Consider the following 17,257-nt stretch of genomic DNA (forward strand, 5'->3'; position numbering starts at 1 on the left):
TTGGCGTACATGGCCGATATCTTCAATGCTCTCAATCATCTCAACCAACAGATGCAGGGCAGTGGAGTCAACATCGTCGAAGCAAAAGAAAACTTGAGGGCTTTTCAAAAGAAGCTACCGTTATGGAAACAACGAACAGAGAATGATAACTTCGCAAACTTTCCCCTGCTGGACGACTGTGTAAGTAAGATCGAAAATGTGTCTGAAATCGGAGATATTTCTGTACCCGGGGAACTGAAGTAACCAATTCCACTTAGATGAGCTCGCAAAGTCTCTCGACGGATACTTCCCCACCAGAGAGTCATATCCAGCATGGGTGAGACAGCCGTTTACGTTTAGTGTTGTGACAGAAGATGTCAATGATGAATACCTCGACGAAATCATTGAACTTCAGCAGAGCCAGGTTCAACAGCAACTTTACAGAACAACAACGCTCTCAACGTTTTGGTGTCACCAAATCGTAGCGTACCTTCTTATTGCTCATTTGTTTATTTTATTTTTGAAATTTGCACAAAGCTACTCGAGGGCTATCTGTGCTAGCCGTCCCTAATTTAGCAGTGTAAGACTAGAGGGAAGGCAGCCAGTCATCACCACCCACCGCCAACTCGTGGGCTACTCTTTTACTAACGAAAAGTGGGATTGACCTTTACATTATAACGCCCCCACGGCTAGGAGGGCGAGCATGTTTAGCGCGACTCGGATGCGAACCCGCGACCCTCAGATTACGAGCGCATGCCTTATCGCGCTCGGCCATGCCAGGCCATTCTTATTGCTAAGAAAGCCCTTGAGATACTCATACAATTTGTTACAACGTGTCTTTGCGAGCAATCCTTTTCAAGGATGGTAGACATAAAAACGAAGAAAAGGAACAGACTTTGTTGCGAAAATGATATGAGAGTGGCACTTGCCAAGGTGAAGCCGCACATTTCTGAACTTGTCTCTGAAAGCCAACAACAAAAGTCACATTGATTTGTAGTAAATATTCATTGAGTTATGTTTTTGTTTTTGTGTGAAATTCATGTTTTGTTGGTTTTGTTTTTTGAACACAGTGATATTGTGTGCAACTGATGTATGGTTCATTTTGTGCACTAATAAAATATCTACTTATGTTTTGAATTTGAAAAAAATATTTTATTTTTCCAATTACGAAGGGTTCAGTGAATGAAAGTACGAAACTTCCGGGATTCAGTACGTCCAACAAGGTTAAGAACCACTGGACTAGAGGGAAAGTAGCTAGTTATCACCAACTCTTGGGCTACTATTTTATCAACGAATAGTGGAATTGACCATAATATTATAACGCTTCAATGGCTGAAAGGGCGATCATGTTTGGTGCGACTGGGATTTGAGCCCTCAATCCTCACATTACGACTCGTACGCCTTAAAAACCTGGCCACGTCGGGCCTAGACCATCTTTTACTGTTTTTGTATTGTGGATAAGAGAAATTTGTTGTATATTGTTTCCCAATAAAGCAGTGGTATTTAGTTTTTGAGTTTTTCTGCGAAATAAAGAAAATTGAGGATTTCACGTTCGATTCTGGTTTAAAATACGCAATTTTTCCCGTGTTTAAAAAAACCATGAAAACAACCAAGACTAACTTGGTATCTAAAAAAAATCGTGAACAAGTTTATTTTGATATTATTGCATTTGAAATATGATTTCCAAAATGGAACTCTTCATAAAAATTGTTAGTGTTCAAGCAGTGACTGATGGCGAAAATTCCGGCTGTGTATGATTTTATTTTACTTCTCAAGAAAAGAATGTTAATGCGTAACGTAAATTTACTTAAGCCTAATGGTTTTGTGAAACATACTATCACAAAACAGTTTTAATTTTATGATGACTTACCGTTCAGTGTTTCATGGATAAAATAACAGAGATTCTTATGGTGAACTAAGAACTATAATTTCATGCTCGAACATAAATATAGAAATACAAAGAAACTTGGATTTTTAAACCAGACATCATAATTCTATCTAACAATTGTCTATAAACAAGGCGAGAAAGATGGATCAATGAGAGTCCTGTACTGTAAAGCTAGAGATTAGGGCGGAATTAACAAGCAAAAAAGTGATTATATCATGATGAGCACACTGAATCAATGTACTGCAGTGACATCTATCGCTAATACTTTTAATTAACCTAATAGAAGTTAAACTTATTATGACTATAAGTATGTGCTCCCCGAATAACAATTATGGGATACAATTATAAAATAACGTTAACCTACTCCTATGACATGTTAGAACAATAAAAAATAACCCTTTATTCGTTTCTAGGTTTTCTTCAGTTAACTACTGGTAAAATGAATAAAACAACTCTAATACGAACACCCACAAATACAAGTTTATGTTGTTGTTTTTAACTTTTACAAGAAAAACGGAACAGAAGAATTAAAATAAAAAATCCAATACATTAAAAACTAATATTTTGAAGTGTTTTCTAGAAAAAAAGAGAGAATAGAGCTATTGTATTGGCAAAGGAAAATGTAGATAATTCGTATGAAAATTAAACTACTTTAGGTCAGGGTAAGTAAGTTTCCAGTGGCTAAGTAGCAAGCCTTTCGGTCTTATAATGCTAAAATGCGTGGTTCGGTAAACATTAACAAACAAGTTTATTATAAAGAGAATTTAGTGTAAACCATGGTGATTTTAAATACCAATAATTTATCTAAAAAGTAAATTACGCATGCACAATATATAGATAGATTATTCTTAGATTTTTGTTGTTAGACGCAAAGCTACACAATGGGTTACCTGTTCTCTGCCAATCGCGAGTATCAAAACGCAGTTGTTAGCGTTTTAAGTCCCCAGGATTACCGCTAAATACTGTACTTAGGATTACTTACAGATAAAATAGAAGTATAATATAATTTCATCCATTTCAGTAGTTCTAACTGCCACTAGAGGGTACTACAAAGCAACTACAGTTAATATAAAAAAAAAGAAACTAAATTACTACTGTTACACTTTCAGTAATAAACTGTAAATGTCAAAGTTAAAACAACAACTCTCATGCTGCATAAGAATGTAATATGATCCTCACCCCTAAAGAAACTGCTAAATCTTACAAAATTTATGTTCTTTGATATATCAACATTGCTTATCTTACACACGAATTTCGTATTTTAGTGTTTCTTACTAAAGTAGCAAGACTCAGCAATGAGCTTGAGAACTCAAACGTAAGTTCAAACTCTCGTAACAAGCTAAGCTGGTTCTTTCACAGGTTTCAGTCGGACAACTGATTCAGCTAATCAGACAGCTCTGACAATACCACTAAGTAAACAGCAAATAGGTCTACAGAAAATGCTTTAACAATGCAACTAAGAAAATATCGAATAGACGAACACAGAGAGTAAAAATACACAACAAATGAAGCACCAGAATAGTAACATCAAGCCACATGTAATTAGTTGATAATAGTTTCTATCAAATAATACAAATCTACACTAGATGGCAATTCCGTCAGTTTGAAGGGTGAAACAAAACCTCGTAATAAAGGACAAGAAACTGTGTTTTTATTTTTCTTATTAACATAATAAACATTAACAGTGCAATAAAAATACATAAATGCACCAGTAATGAAAAAGAAAGTTACATGGGGGTGTTCATCTTGTATCACTTGGTTAAATTGAGCTTAATTGGTTATTGTTTTCTGCATTAGATTGGGGTACACCCCCATCCCACTCATGACCTTCCTTATCAGGGGCGTAGATTTTTTACACCCGATGGGGAAGGGGGGGGGTATGATTTTTGCAACCACTTATGTAGACTGTTTAATTTGCAAATTACTAATCACTGATTACGTGAACCTGAAAGCTGTAAACATGCAGTCACTGAGTAATCTTGTTGTCACGATACTTGCATGTAAACTTAGGCCTACTGACTGACACGAACAATCGCTTAGGTCGAAAAGCTTAAAAGCACGCTTATATTAAAGATGTACATTTCGATTGGTAAGAACACGAGAATTACACGAACAAACATAATTTATAGGCCTGTGATGCAATAATACAATTCAGCAGCCAAACTGTAGGGGGGATGATAACTAATATTTACGACAACAACGATGATGCAAGTATGATACCAACAAACCAATGTTTATGACAACGGTGATAATGAAAGTATAATACCAACAAACTAATATTTACAACAACAATTATAATGAAAGTATAATACCAACAAACTAATATTTACAACAACAATTATAATGAAAGTATAATACCAAGAAACAAATATTTACGACAAAATGATAATGAAAGTATAATACAAGATAACAAACGTTTAAGACAACAATGATAATGAAAGTATAATATTTACGACAAAATGATAATGAAAGTATAATGCCAACAAACTAATATTTACGACAAAATAATGATGAAAGTATAATAGCAAGAAACAAATATTTACGACAAAATGATAATGAAAGTATAATGCCAACAAACTAGTATTTACGACAACAATTATAATGAAAGTATAATACCAAGTATAATGTCAACAAACTAATATTTACGACAACAATGATAATGAAAGTATAATACCAAGAAACAAATATTTACGACAAAATGATAATGAAAGTATAATGCTAACAAACTAATATTTACGACAACAATGATAATGAAAGCATAATACCAAGAAACAAATGTTTACGACAACAATGATAATGAAAGTATAATACCCAAAAACAAATATTTACGACAAAATGATAATGAAAGTATAATGCCAACAAACTAATATTTACGACAACAATGATAATGAAAATATAATACCAAGAAACAAATATTTACGACAAAATGATAATGAAAGTATAATGCCAACAAATTAATATTTACGACAAAATGATAATGAAAGTATAATACCAAGAAACAAATGTTTATGACAACAATAATAATGAAAGTATAATACCAAGAAACAAATATTTACGACAACAATGATAATGAAAGTATAATGCCAACAAACTAATATTTACGACAACAATGATAATGAAAGCATAATACCAACAAACCAATGTTTATGACAACGGTGATAATGAAAGTATAATACCAACAAACTAATATTTACAACAACAATTATAATGAAAGTATAATGCCAAGAAACAAATATTTACAACAATAATGATAATGAAAATATAATAACCAAGAAACAAATTTTTATGACAACGATGATAATGAAAGTATAATGCCAAGAAACAAATGTTTAGACAACAGTGATAATGAAAGTATAATACCAACAAACTAATATTTACGACAAAATGACAATGAAAGTATAATACCAAGAAACAAATATTTACAACAACAATGATAATGAAAATATAATACCAAGAAACAAATATTTATGACAACAATGATAATGAAAGTATAATACGAACAAACTAATATTTACGACAACAATTATAATGAAAGTATAATACCAAGAAACAAATATTTAAGACAACAATGATAATGAAAGTATAATATCAACAAACTAATATTTACGATAACAATAATAATGAAAGTATAATACCAAGAAACAAATGTTCATGACAACAATAATAATTAAAGTATAATACCAACAAACTAATGTCTATGAACTTTTATTTCTCAGAAATAAATTATCTGAATTACTAACAGTTTCAGGCATTTCATTAGCCTCTAAACGTTTACAGCATTCTGTGAATAATTTTCTTCTCTGTCTTTAATGTTGAGAACGCTACCTTCACATTTCACGTAACTATAAATAACTTTTGATTAAGGATTTTGAATGGATTACGTTTACAGTGATTATAATTTTAAAACATTAAATCTTTAAAATCATTGGTAACTAACGATTAGAACATTAGTTACGCATTTAGCTTCACTCATACAATGATAAGCACGGCATTCATCTTGAGCGATAATTTTCTACAATAACAAAACATTACAGTAGTTGCCATAATAATGATAGTGATGACGTAGCTGGATAGAGTGTGGTCTCCGCTTTTTTTAGCCGTGAGGGCGCTGTAAGGTTACGGTCAATCCTCCTATTCATTGGTAAAAGCGTAGCCCAAGAGTTGGTAGTGAGTGGTGATGACTAGCTGCCTTACCTTTAGGCTTCCACTGCTAAATTAGGGACGGCTAGAGCAAATAGCCCTATCTTTAGTTTTGCGCAAAATTCTAAACAAACTAAACAGTTAGAACATAACGTTGACAAGGAACTGGGTAAACTAGACTAAGTGTACAACCTTCATACCGTAGCCAGCTATAGATGTGAAGTTAAATCACTTTAAGTCGATACATTAGAATATCAACGGAAACGGTGTCTAGTTGTATTTTATGTTCGTCAGTTAATAACACAGAACCGTTTGTCAGAGGTTTTTAAATTTGTAGTTTTATAGTGGCTTCCTATTACCAAAACAGCAACTATTACACACAGGTACAGTTATATGACAATCTAAATATTTTCAGGAATGGAGATCAAAAATTGTGAAAACGTAGTTATTCTGTGGCGACACTGTCAACTTTAAACATTAAAGATGAAGTAAATTGTTTGCTTTTTTTTAATTTCGCGCAAAGCTACACGAGGGCTATCTGCGCTAGCCGTCCCTAATTTAGCAGTGTAAGACTAGAGGGAAGGCAGCTAGTCATCACCACCCACGGTCACCTCTTGGGCTACTTACTCTTTTACCAACGAATAGTGGGATTGACCGTCACTTTATTACGCCCCCACGGCTGAAAGGGCGAACATGTTTGATGTGACGGAGATTCAAACCCGCGACCCTCGGATTACAAGTCGAGTGTCTTAATCACCTGGCCATGCTGGGCTTCGTTATATAAGTGATTGATACTGCTTTCTTACGGATTTACAACCCTAAAATCAAGGGTTCGATTCTCTTTAGTGGACAAAGCAGATAGCCCGAATGGCTTTGCTATAAGAAAAAACACACCGAAATGTAGAACATATAGTTAAATATCAAATAAATAAATAAATAAGAATGTAACTGTTTAATACCGTACGTTGGTCACAATGAAATGCAACGTAAAGTTTCTGTAGTATTACAATTTTAATTTAAATGCGCGTATTTTTCGTAAGCAGCGGACTACAGGCTTCTTACACGCACCTGGAAATACGTATGCATTTTTTGGAATTAGTAAAAAGAAAAGAAAGTGTCCTTGACAGATTAATTTACTCCTTAGCTATGAGGAGAATAGTCCTTCACTGGTACAGTGGTAAGTCGACGGATTTACTACGGTAAAACGAGGGGTCCGATTCCCCTCGATGAACGCAGCAGATAGCCCGATGTGGCTTTGCTATTAGAAAACACACACACACACACACACAGAAGGATAATACTAGCTTGATTTAAATATAGATTTATTTACTATGTCTAAAACCACCTTGAGCCAAGTGTGGCCTGCAGAGCAAAATGTCTGTTGTTGTTTTGAATTAAGCACAAAGCTACACAATGAGCTACCTGTGCTCTGCCCCCCACGGGTATCGAAAACCGGTTTTAGCGTTGTAAGTCTGCAGACATACCGCTGAGCCACTGGGGATCGCAAAATGACACTCTGTGGATTTTCATGTTTCGTTACTGCAAAATTGCGCTTCACACATTTGGTTCGTTGTTGCATCATAAGAGTGACGGTCAGATCCTATTATTTGGTCAAAGTAGTCCAAGAATTAGCGGTGGATACTGTTAACTAGTTGCTTTCCACATTGTTCAAATTTAGGGACGACTAACATTTCACAACGCTACACTAATACGTAAGCCAGCCGTTTCTAATTTCGAACTGATAGCTGAAGAAGAAGGCAGGCTAGTCTTATAACGCAGCACAGTAGGCTACACGTAACCCATCAACCGTCAACGTTTCTATAGAGGTTACATTTGGTGAATGATTTCGTTTCATTTCCAATTCAATAGTCTACGCATTTACACTGTTTTCCTTGTTCCAGATAACACAAAGTGCTGTAACCAATTCACACAACGTACTCCAACCAATGAACGTAACAAATGCTGATAACAGAAAATAATGTGATAGAATTATTTTTATTTTTTTACTTGAGTTGAATATAAAAATAATCAAATAATACAAACGTTTATTGAATAATGTTCGAAACTTAAATTCTTTTCAGTGAGATAGTTTTATCTCTGTTATTAAAACCAGATCTGACTCATAGTACAGCAGTAACATATTTCTGTCCATCGTAACATGATTAACATTAGATCTGATCTGTCCTGTAACAATTACACTTTCATTAAGGTGATTCTACTGAACTGAATTGTCCTGCAAACACGACACCAATAATTATTTTGCCTGTCAACATGTTTCATAAACTCTAATTATTTTAATTTCTGTTTGATAACTGTTTCAGTGACTGTTTCTTCAGATGACGTATGAACGTTGTTTCTTTGCACCAGTTTTTTCTACCACAGCGTCCAACAAAAAGACACAGCTAGTAGAGTAATCATACAAACATAAGTCTATGGATTAAATTCACAAATCAAACGAATTTCTTTTTTCGTATTCTCTTTCAAAATTTTGTAATTATTTCACAAGAACGTTTTCGTTTAAAAAAGAAACTACGTATCGACGTTTTTAATAACTGTGAGGACACTTCCTATTAGCTTCATTGTTTTCGGAACGTCATGACTGAGAAACAAATTAAGGTAAATACCAGTGTTCAACATGCACGTGTTAAATAATCATAGTGTAAATAGCACCTGCTCGTGCATGAACAGGTGCATCAGAGCCAGTTGGTTTCTTACAACATCGGACTCGTGTGTAACTCACGCAGGGAAAGATGAAAAAACAAAACAAAAAATAAACGACATTTTTGTGTAATTAAAGCTCTATCCTGCTGAACATGGGTCAATGATAGTGTATAGAAGTAACATCTATTGGTATCGTGTATGTGTGACAGTAAAGAGTCGTGTATAGTGTAGCTGTGATTTGTGGTGGAATTTCAGCAGTGGTAGTGTAGCATTAACATGTAGTGGAGCGTGCAGCAGTAGTAATGTATCAGTAACGTGCAGTAGTAAAGTTTAACAGTAACGTGTAGTGTTATTACAGTTGTTTGTTACTTGTGGTGGAGCGTGCAGCAGTAGTAATGTGTCAGTAACGTGCAGTAGTAAAGTTTAACAGTAACGTGTAGTGTTATTACAGTTGTTTGTTACTTGTGGTGGAGCGTGCAGCAGTAGTAATGTATCAGTAACGTGCAGTAGTAAAGTTTAACATTAACGTGTAGTGTTATTACATTTGTTTGTTACTTGTGGTGGAGCGTGCAGCAGTAGTAATGTATCAGTAACGTGCAGTAGTAAAGTTTAACAGTAACGTGTAGTGTTATTACAGTTGTTTGTTACTTGTGGTGGAGCGTGCAGCAGTAGTAATGTATCAGTAACGTGCAGTAGTAAAGTTTAACAGTAACGTGTAGTGTTCGCGATAACAAGTAGTTATAGTGATAATAAATATAAAACAATTTTAAATTTTGATTTGTTTCAGCAGCTGCAGATTAAAGTAACGTTCTGAATTCAGATATTAGTGTTTTAATGATAAACAAGAGGGAATCCTTAATAGCCGTGTCACTCGAAATTATTTTAGGTAGGATTAAAGTAAAGTATTATATCAGACTTTCCCCTTCTCACCAATAAATACCGATTTTATTTTACTTCTCGTCACGACCTATACGAGCCAACCCTCAAACTGAAAGTATTTTAGACGGGATTAGAGTAAATTAATTTATGAGGCTTTGGGCGTAGTCAAATGAGTCAGTCGAAAGAGTTTCACTTCCTGAGCCCAAAACTGTAATTAGATTTCAAACCGGTGAAGATATGATAGAGCTCTAAAATAAAATGTGTATATGAAATTACTCAAGAGCCATTCTATGAGCCGTTATGCCGCGGCTACAAAATATCTTAATAGCATCAAGAAGTACTTTAAGCATGTGACTTTCTATCTATGAAATAGTAATACACAATATATACTAATACATAAATAATACCTTCTTTATTAGGCCCGGTATGGCCAGGTGGTTAATCCGAGTGTCACGGGTTCGAATCCCCGTTGCACCAAACATGCTCGCCCTTTTAGCCGTGGGGCGTTATAATGTTACGATCAATCCCACTATTCCTTGGTAAAAGAGTAGCTCAAGAGTTGGCGGGGGGTGGTAATGACTAGCTGCCTTTTCTCTTGTCTTATACTGCTAAATTAGGGACGGCTAGCGCAGATAGCCCTTGAGTAGCTTTGGGCAAAATTCAAACCAAACCTTCTTTATCTGTGACATCTGAAATACGTAAAAAATCGTCACATAACGTCTTTTCGGCCATACGGTTTTGATGAGACCTAATAAAGATAGTTTGGCCGGAATGTGAGCTAATTTTAATAAAGTGTCGAATTTCGACAAACTCTAGGTCAGTTTGATACCTGGGTGAAAGACAGTTCAGAAATTTAAACCTAGAGACTATTTTAATTATCGAATAAAATGACCTTTGTTCATAATTAAATATTAATTTTAGGTATGTATTTATTAGCTGTAAAAACTAAAAAAAAAAGTGTGTTGTTTGTGTAGACAAACAAGTGCGTTAAATTCAAACCAAACCAAACCAAGACTAAAACTGAAAATGTTCGAAACTTTGTAAGTTTGTTTATCATTTCCTGTAAGAGCTCCTACTACAAACAAAGCAATAAGTTTCCTTTTTCATGTTTCTTTCATACGTTTATTAATCAATGCACCACACTTTAGAATACGGTTACTAACATTTATTATTTTCAAATATTTATCCATACGTTTATTAATTAATGTACCACGCTTTGGAATACGTTTCCACACATTTATTCATACGTTTATTAATTGAACATCACACTTCGGAGTACGATCATAAACATTTAGTCATACGTTTGTAAATTAATGTACCACCGCACTCTGTAATACGTTTAAGAAATCCATGTTGATGTATGGTGATTCACATGAATGTACCTACTTTACTGCCTTTTAACTAAACTACTTCTCACCTGGGACGAGAAAACAATGTTTAACCGCACCTCTTCCCTGTTGCTCTTTGCTTATAAGCGTTTTGAAGCGACTTTTAATGTACAGAAGTTGTTTTTTTTTTATAAAGTAGACAGTGAAAATGAGCCGCTGTTACAGTATAGCATCTTTGTTTGTAATCAGTCCTAGCTACACGATGAAACGTTGGTACTGCCGAATTTTGAGACTGTCTGTAGCTTTTGTTACAACGTCATTGTCTTCTCAAAGTTACTGTCAAAGCTGTTGGCATATTATATTGGCAGCACACACACTGCTACTGCATTTAGGATAGTTCACACGACCATCACCGCATGCCGATGAAGCACATCACGTGCCAAACGTTTCATGACGTAACACTATTCACTTCAGAAGGTATTGTGTGGAACGTACCTGCTAGCGGCCTGACAGTTGTTCAGGACTGAACCACCTGGGTCGATGGATATACACAAAAGGCTGCCCCGTCTTCCCACGACCTAGAACTCTCTGAGGTTACGTAGATGAAACTTCAAACGGGACGGAACGTTCGTGAAGACCTGTACTAAAGAATATTTAAGTTTACTCTGCTTTCAAACCACTTCAGATTTTTTCCTCCATTTTTTAGCAGCTATTCTTCTGGCTCGCTAAAAAATAAAACCTGCCGAACTCGTTAAGGGCGAACCTGATACCTGAATAGACCGTGTTCGTAAGCTCTTTTCTAAACTACTCGTACGGTAAAAGGGGACAAGTATCACACCTTGATATCAAACCATCTTCACGTGGGAACGTAGATGAAAGTTGCTTGTCCTGGCTATGACACGACAGATGTGTACTTCACATAAATTACATGATTCTGTTGATTCAGCGTCTGTTTCTATGCATTTAATTCTTTGCTCATGAAAATGTTAGTGCACATACATTTTTATTGTTAGTATATATATCTACATACATACGTTTTTCTTTCTTTTTTTTTAATTTCAATAAATCAAACCAGAAACGTTTGGTTAGTGTCTCCAGCCTTGCGATTATTTACCAATCGATCCATTTGTACATTCATCCATCCGTCTGTTTATCTGTCTATCCAACTTTGTATTCGCCCGTTGATCCATCCATTTATCTACTCTTTTTTTTTATACGCCTTGAAAGGACTCATTACGTCGACGGAATTCAAAAGCTCGCCTAATGTACAGGAACAACTCGCATGAAGAGATTACGTATACGGCCGCGCTAAAAGCCCCATTCAAATTACAATGGACTATAACAGTAAGGAACATGACCGAACTGTTCGATTTCAGTGATGAGACCCCCGTTTTCGTACACTTATGGGTACTTTTAGCCCTTAGAAACAGCAAGATTAGAAGATGGTGAACTCTTCCAGCTAATGCACTCTAACAAGAAGAGATGCTAACGAACTGGAGAAAATTGGGATAAAAAAAAAAAAAAAAAGCTCAGATATTGGTTAGAAATGGACTAACAGAAAATTCACTAAGTTACAATATCTCGTTCTGGCAGTGGTAGGAATGTGTGGTAATTAGCATGGGCAACAGTTACACCTCATCTTCACGTGGTTTACATATTCTGAAAAAATCATACCTAGAAACGTCAACCAGGTCGTCTTTGACTTCTGGTCAAAGCAAGTTGCGTACAAGAGGTCTTTGTTTTTGAATTTCGCGAAAAGATACTCGAGGGCTATCTGCCCAAGCCGTCCTTAATTGAGCAGTGTAAGACTAGAGGGAAGGCAGCTAGTCATCACCACTTACCGCCAACTCTTGAGCTACTCTTTTACCAACGAATAGTGGCAGTGGCCGTCACATTATAACGCCCATACGGCTGAAAAAGCGAGCATGTTTGGTGTAACGGGGATTCGAACTCGCGACCCTCGATTTACAAGTCGAGTGTCTTAACCACCTGGCCATGCCGGGCCTAATAAAGAAGGCATAATTGTTTATGTATTAGTATGTATTGTGTATTACTATTTCATAGATAGAAAGTCACATGCTTGAAGTACTTCTTGTTGAGAGATTTTTTTAGCCGCGGCATAATGGCTCATAAAATGGCTTTTGAGTAATTTTATGTACACATTTCATTTTAAAGCTCTATCATTTCTTGACCATATAGCACCCTCTCCACGGCTGAAAGGACGAGCGTGTTTGATGTGAGCACCTTAACCACTTGGCCGTGCTGGGCTTGCAGAGGTCTTAGAAACGTTCATCACGGTAAGATGTACCGTGAATTAAGTTCACTGTTGTTGCGTTATGAAAATACAAAGCGTTATTTGATCAGATGGGTAGCCTCGCTTTAAGCGACAGTTTCGGTCGTAGAAGTGTAACAGAAGTGTTACAATTACGATTGTAACAGAAGTTTTTAAGTATGTGTTTATGAACTTAATTGTTTGTTTGTTTCTGTGTTGTAAAGCATAAAGCTAAAAACCGGATTTTCTGTGCCCTGTCCACCGCTGGTATCGAAACCAGAACGTAAGCGTCGTAGATCCGCAAACTTGCCGCTGAGCCACTGGGATTTACGAAGTTAATGAGGGATATTCGTTTTCATCCGTGTCTGGATCGTAAAATAGCATGGTCTGATGGTAAAAGAGCTCTGGATGTATAATAAGATGGTTCGTGGTTTGTGTCCCATTTCCGCAAATATTCGAGCTCAGAAATTGGGAGAACCTTCGATGTTTTATCAGAGAAAAAGGAAAAGCCAACTCCATCTGTTCAGTCATGCAAGAATAAGTGAGAGATGGCGGTGAGTGCTGTTAACTAACTGCCTTTCTTCTAGCATCTCTGATCAAATTATCTCCCCCCCAAAAAAAAAAAAAAAAAAAAAACGTTTCGATACTCCTAGTGGACAGAGCACAGATAGCTCATTGTGAATCATTGTTTTTAACCACAAACAAACAAACGAACATATCTACTGAGCGTAGTGCAAGAATTATCTAACATTTTCTATTACCATAGCTGCTAAAAGTCTACAGTAACAATACGTTATATCATTTAGTTTAGGAACCACAAAAAACCTTTATGACCACTCTGACTTAGGTGTCTTGTTAAGTATCTTCACTAATGTTCAAAGTTGATATTGGTTATTTAAAATAAATGGTGTCCAAATAGACCAGATTGTTATGCAAAAATTTGAGTTCCTTATTACAGACTAGTTCAATGCAAAATACGAAATTATTGTAGGTCTTTAATAAATATGTAATATTTCTACAGAATGTGAAAACCACGCATTTTCTTAAAGTAGTGATGTAATCTCAAAACAGAGGCGCATGTCCACGATCGAAAAGTTTCTTATCTCACAAATAACAAACAAGAACACATGAAAATATTAAACAGTGACTTTGGTTCCAGTGTTAAAAATAAATTACGTTTCTCTTGAGTGTGAAATCAAAACTTTGAAAACTAAGCCCTGGTACTGTTTTATTTAGGATAGTTTAGTTAAAATTCCTATCACACTACATCTCTGGTATTGCTTTATTTGGTGTTTGTGTAAATATTTATGTTGGTTAGTTATAATTCTTTCTCACTACATCTCTGATAATGTATTATTCAGTTTTTACGTAGATATTGTTGTTATTTAGTTATAATTCCTTTCTCACTACATCTATGGTGTTTTTTGTTTTTTTTTTGTATTTGTGTAGATGTTGTTAATATGGTTATCCTTTCTCACTGCAGCTCTCCTATTGTTTTACTTAGTGATTGCGTACATATTGGTATTGTTTTATTTTGTCTTTGGGTATATGTTGTTGGTTTAGTTATAATTCGTTTCTCACTACATCTGTAGTATTGTTTTTATTAGTGTTTTGGTAGATATTGTTGTTGGTTTAGTTATAATTCGTTTCTAACTACGTCTGTGGTATAGTGTTTTTTAGTGTTTGTGTAGATATTATTGATAGTTTAGTTATAATTCCTTATTCACTACAGCTCTGGTATTGTTTTATTTAGTATTTGTGTAGATATTGTTGTTAGTTTAATTGTAATTCATTACACACTACATCTCTGGTATTCTTGTATTTGGTGTTTGCGTATATATTGCTGTTGGTTTAGTTAAAATTCTTTTCTCACTACATCTGTGGTATTGTTTTTTTTAGTGTTTGTGTAGATATTGTTGTTGGTTTAGTTAACATTCCTTTCTCATTACAGCGCATGCTTTGTGTTTTTAGTGTTTGTGTAGATATTGTTGTTGGTTTAGTTTAAAATCCTTTGTCACTACATATCTGGTTTTTTTTTAGTGTTTGTGTAGATATTGTTGTTGGTTTAGTTATAATTCTTTTCTCACTACATCTGTGGTATTGTTGTTGTTTTTTTTTTAGTGTTTGTGTAGATATTGCTATTGGTTTAATTATAATTCGTTTCTCACTACATCTGTGGTGTTGGTTTTTTCAGTGTTTCTGTAGATATTGTTGTTGGTTTAGTTAAAATTCGTTTCTAACTACATTTGTGGTATAGTGTTTTTTTAGTGTTTGTGTAGACATTATTGATAGTTTAGTTATAATTCCTTATTTACTACAGCTCTGGTACTGTTTTTCTTAGTGTTTGTGCAGATATTGTTGTTGGTTTAATTTAAATTCCTTTGTCACTACATCTCTGGTTTTTTTTAGTGTTTGTGTAGATATTGTTGTTGGTTTAGTTTAAAATCCTTTGTCACTACATATCTGGGTTTTTTTTAGTGTTTGTGTAGATATTGTTGTTGGTTTAGTTTAAAATCCTTTGTCACTACATATTTAGGTTTTTTTTTTAGTGTTTGTGTAGATATTGTTGTCGGTTTAGTTATAGTGCCTTTGTCACTACAACTCTGGTATTGTTTTATTTAGTGTTTGTGTATATATTATTGTGTCTCTTTTTTTAACGAAACTATTCACTCATTCGCTAAGTCATTACTCTGACGTGCTTTGTTGAAAGAGAATCTCGGTAAATTATGAATTGTTCGTTAATGAACTTTTACGAAGTACGTTTTTAAGCGAAGCAAAATGATGTCAACAAATCTTATGTGTTATATTTAGGTTTTACTAAAGACGTGTGTTTAACTTTTGATGTTTAAAGTTACGTAAAAGTAGAATGAACTGTGCCAGTGTTTCTGATATTACAAGTTGTTCTAAACAAATAGTGTCTAAGAAGTTAATATACTTAATTTTTCTAATTTTATTTCTGATTTTTCCCTCTTTCTTTTCTATCTATTTTTCAACAAACGTAGGAATAAAGGAAAGCATCGTACTTTGTTTAAATTCCGAAATGTTGTTTATTCAGAGGTTAACTCATCTGTCACAACAACTTATTTCAAGATGTTGGCATATTTAACTCCGTTTCTAGAGCCTTGTTTTATGAAATGTAGTTGTGCGAATTTAGTGAGGTCCTATTCTATAAAACTTGTATGGGAGATTACTTTAGCTAATAAAAAATAATAATTTATTTAAGTATTGCGATACCTAAGAGTTTAATGTTTTATGTTTGTTTTACATTCCAGGCCGTTACACATTAACCAGTCCTCAGTCAAGCAATGTACGCTAAGTTGTTGATAATTTGGACAGGCCTCTTGAGAAACCTGACTTGTACATCTTAAGATTTATGACTGATGAGGTGATTAAAAAAAAAGTAGCTTCTCTGACGAAGAGGGCGTTCCTAAACCTCGAAGAATGAGTGACAGCACTTCTGTCTTAACGGGTAGAGCAGGGATCATTCTAGAATCCCTTAAATGGGATTAAACTGTAATAAAATGGAGAAGCAAAATCAGAAAAAAAGAGACAGGTTTAATTTTTGGTCATATTAATATAAATTATTATTTTATAGTAGAAGAATGCGAAAAGGATAAACTAATGAGTTATTACTAAGATTTACTGACCAATCGACCCCTTATCTTCCAAGTCAAGCCCTCACTAAAATGTAAAACTGTGGGATACTAAATTTCGTTGCATGTATAACAGATAAGATATATTAGGCTTAGCTACCATTTGGCAATTCTATATTAAATCCTGCAAGTGAGATAGTTAATGAAGAAGCGGAAATTGGAGGTTTAGGATATGACTTCTAATTACTTCTCATGACTCATCACGTTAAAAGAAGGTAAGTGTTTATTGTAAGACCAGGAGTAATTACTGAAGTTGCAAATCTAACAGAAGAGATAAATTAGGCTTAGCTACCGCTTGACAATTCCATATCTAAATTCTGCAAGTAATTACCCGTTGGATGATATCTTGGATGAGGTTTTTGTTAAATTAAAGTAAATATGTGATCATCCATGCAACACTTCTTCTAGTTTTAGTAGTGGTTGCTGTTGTTGTTGTTTTTTTTCAAATTTTATATGG

This window comes from Tachypleus tridentatus, chromosome 3 (genome assembly GCF_004210375.1).
Source record: "Tachypleus tridentatus isolate NWPU-2018 chromosome 3, ASM421037v1, whole genome shotgun sequence".
In the NCBI taxonomy this organism is placed as follows: Eukaryota; Metazoa; Arthropoda; class Merostomata; order Xiphosura; family Limulidae; genus Tachypleus; species Tachypleus tridentatus.